The following is a 3,987-nucleotide window of genomic DNA, read 5'->3' as shown; positions in this document are numbered from 1 at the left end:
TATATATTCTATTGCATACAAAATTGCCAACAACTCATTTTCGAACTCAAAATGTTTTATTCAAACCAAATTTGGAGAAAGAGACCTTCATTTGCAGCAGAGTGAGGGGGTGAATGTGGTGTGCATTTGTGTCCTCTGGTTGTTAAAAAGTATGGGTGGTGCAAGACTTGAACAAAGGGTGGGACCCTGTTACTGGGTGAAATGTTGTCTGAGGCCTCCAATGAAGCCGTTATTGGGGCCCTAATAAGGAGGAAGGAAGCTGTTTCTCAAAATTGTACCACGTAATATTATAGAAACGTGTTAAAAATGTTAACATAGAAATGCATAATTAAGTAGACCTCTATAAATGTGCTTTTATAAACGTGCAAAAATGGAAATTATTGTTACATTTGCAGACAGCTGTCATTACTATCGTTTTTCAACAGTGAGGCTGTACTCTTCTTTTATTCTTCTCTATCCCTTTAAGAAAAATAAATGCCTTTCATAAACAGTGATTTAACGTTATAACAGAATTACAGAGGCTGACCGTAATATGCTCTTTCATGCAAAATGTATTTTTCTTCTTCACACACCATATGATTTTTCTTTGCCACATATTCATAATGAACAAGCGCATTCATGAAAAGGAAATGCTTAATGCAGCTTACATTTTGAGACCAAGCCAGGACGAACCAGAATTCAAATGTTTTATTTCATCACTCACACAGCGATACATGGAACAGGACCGCTCTACATTAGGAACAAAATCACCAAACACATTCAACAAAGGATACACCTGGGAAGGGTTTTTAGTTCAGGGATTGTATTGGCGCTCAGCAATTAGACGCTATTGGGTATAATAAGAGAAGCATATGAATACAATATTGTGCTAAAGGCAAGGGGATGAGCCCTATAACCTCTTGAATAAGTGTGGAACAGACCCCACCGCGTGAACAACAGAAATGCCTAAGCACACATGCAGGAAAGTAAAGTTCATGTGAACAACCAGCAAAAAGAGCACAAAAGGTCACGTTCAGATGGAAGGAAACAAGTCTTGTTGTGATATAAATCCAAAGTTCATTCAGGTGGATTCTTTTTATTCTGTTTCGACAGTAAAGGTGTGTAGGAAAGACCAGCCGACACGTGTTTCGTCACTTGTTGGAGTAATGCTCCACGACTTATTCAGGGCTGGGGATGAATACAAAAACAGTACATAAATAAATGTATTGAAATGAGGGCTTTACAACATGAGCCCTGTGTGTCTTTAGTTAAGGTGATTGGTGCGATCGTGGCAACCCAAAGCACAAGAAGTGAAGAGAATGAACACATGCTACGTGATAAAACAGAATGAACTCCTAGAAAGGAGGATTAGAAGTCTGTCATTTCAAAAGGAGATAAAAATCCAAAGGCGAGTGATGTTGTACAAAGTCTCTATCTAGATGGTGTCATTAAGTGTGATTAGTGTGTCTATGTACAAAGTTCAAGAATCTACTTGAACAATGGTGAAAAACAGTTATTTCAGGTGAAGGTAAACCAGAGTAAGTGAAAGATGAAAAAATAGTAAATGAAAAATATATCCAAAAAAGAATTAAATAGAAGTGTAGAGCTAAAACCAAAGAAATAGAACAGTTCCTAGTCACAAAGAAAGGCGTAAAGTAGTGAAAAGGAAAAAGCACCACCAGGGTGGCTCTATATCTCACCTAAGGGCCGGTGATACTTCCAACCCGGCCGGGTTTAACAGAGGCAGATATGAAAAACAGGAACCTGAGACAAAGTATAAAGGGACACAGGGATAAGGTGATGCGAGATGACCATCAGAGCATGCCACTGTCTTACTTAGCCATAGAACAAGAGGTGCTTACCAGTAAAAAGAAAGTTGAAAACAGCTCGTAGTCGATGTTAAAATACTGAAAAGGAATTCGTTCTAAAGGGGGTAAGAACAGGGAAAACGCAATTGTGGCTGTAATAAAAATGAATAAAAAAATGTCAAGAAGAAAAAATCCCCCTGAAGAGTGAAGCTACTAACTTGTGCAAGAAGGCGGAGAAAATAATAACAAGTCGAGGGCGATCCTTATGGGTAATGTATTTGAGCGTCTGCACATCCGGGTTCAGATTGCGCACTCTGTAAACAAGATACAAGCTATATTAGCCCATATGGTGTTATGAAAAAGCCACATCAAGCGTCGCGCTCGGTGACGAGTGAAAGACCCAGTCACCAAACAAACATTTGAGTAAAACTGTCTCTCTGTTACCTACAATTAATGTTGAAGCCGAATAACAGCCTCCCGACTTCTCACACGGTACCGTGTAGCGGACGAGTGAGGGCCGGAATAGAGAGTAGAAGTAGAGGAGGTCCCTGCCGGTTCATTGGTTGCGAGCAGCCGAATGGACTAGAACGTCAACCTACGTTAAGTCAAAGTAAAAACCATGGGACGTAAAGAAAAGACTATGCCTCTGGCAGTAATTCACGTGAGAAAAAGAAGATCTCTTTCTAAAATGGATACAAAACGAAACATGACCCAATTAATGCATTTGGCAATGGGCCATAAACATACAAAATGCTGGTTGCATTTCAATAAAAATTAATTTGTTCAGAAGACCCGGTTTATGTGCATATTGTGCATGTAAATTCAAACGCCGAAGGTAAGTGAATATAATATTATATCCAAACAAAAGAACTTTGCACATTCAAGGAACTTGATACACATATTAGTTCATCATAAAAACAACTTTTTTGTCCAAACCTTGAGATGGGCAAGAGGCTGTGTGAAGTGCAACAGGATACTTGGGATCACATTTGTGTATGGCTCTGATGTGTTCAATCATCCTTTCTTTGAGTGGCCTGATTGTGCTACCCACATACATTTTATTGCACAAACATTCGATAACGTAGGTAACAAAACAGGTGGTGCAATTGATATTGCTCCTGATGTCATAACTTTTGCCTGAACTGTCTGTGAATTGTGTTTGTCCATGTTTAGCCCACCTGCACATACTACAGATCCCACATTTGTAGAAACCCAAAGTGTGTGGTATCAGCCAATTGGAAGCAGATACCAAGTGTGGTACCGTAAGGCTCAATCTGTTCTTCAAGGTCCTTCCTTTCCAGTAGGTTGTCTGTGGATGATCACAGATAAGTTACCTAATCACTTTGTCTGACTTCAAGATGTTCCAGTGTCTTGTGAAACTCTTTCTTAGAGGATTATGAAGGTCATTAAATTCGAGACGAACGGATCCCTCGACCCCTCACAGTCCGGCTTCCGAGCCAACCACAGCACCGAGACCGCCCTCATCGCCGCCACCGACGACATCCGAGCCCTGATGGACAATGGAGAAACAGCGGCCCTCATCCTCCTAGACCTTTCCGCGGCATTCGACACGGTCTGCCACCGCACCCTAGTACGGCGCCTCAGCAACGTCGGAATCCAGGACAAGGCGCTGGAGTGGATCACCTCCTTCCTCGACGGGAGAACACAGAGAGTCCGCCTACCACCGTACAAGTCAGAGGCCACCGAAGTCATCTGCGGCGTCCCCCAAGGATCATCTCTGAGCCCCACCCTCTTCAACGTCTACATGAGCCCCCTCGCGGCCATCGTACGCAAACACAACCTCAGCATAATCTCCTACGCCGACGACACCCAGCTGATCCTCTCCCTGACCAACGACCCCGCCGCCGCCAGAGCCAACCTGCACGAAGGGATGAAAGAGGTAGCCGAGTGGATGACGACCAGCCGCCTGAAACTGAACTCGGACAAGACGGAGGTCCTCATCCTGGGCTCCTCTCCCTCCGCCTGGGACGACTCCTGGTGGCCTCCCGCCCTGGGCACCGCACCCAAACCGACAGACCATGCACGCAACCTGGGCTTCATCCTGGACTCCTCCCTCTCCATGACCAGGCAAGTCAACAACGTCTCCTCGGCATGCTTCAACATCCTACGCATGCTACGGAAGATCTTCTGGTGGATCCCCACCGAGACCAGGAAGACCGTCACCCAGGCCCTCGTCACC

The 3,987-nt window shown here is 43.8% G+C and overlaps 1 long non-coding RNA gene across 1 annotated transcript; it reads right to left on the bottom strand.

The window, feature by feature from the left end:
• Positions 1-678: 678 nt before the first annotated feature.
• On the bottom strand, positions 679-1,974 carry LOC147751635 (uncharacterized). Its single transcript, XR_015300073.1, has 3 exons — positions 1,842-1,974; positions 1,680-1,743; positions 679-1,167 (listed from the first exon to the last, which is right to left on the bottom strand). It is a non-coding gene; the product is annotated as an uncharacterized LOC147751635 (long non-coding RNA).
• Between the last annotated feature and the right edge of the window lie 2,013 nt (positions 1,975-3,987).

The sequence above is a fragment of the Lissotriton vulgaris genome, chromosome 1_1 (genome assembly GCF_964263255.1).
Source record: "Lissotriton vulgaris chromosome 1_1, aLisVul1.2, whole genome shotgun sequence".
Lineage (NCBI taxonomy): Eukaryota > Metazoa > Chordata > Amphibia > Caudata > Salamandridae > Lissotriton > Lissotriton vulgaris.
Note: the sequence above shows the minus strand (reverse complement) of the source record. Positions and strands in the feature narration are given on the sequence as shown.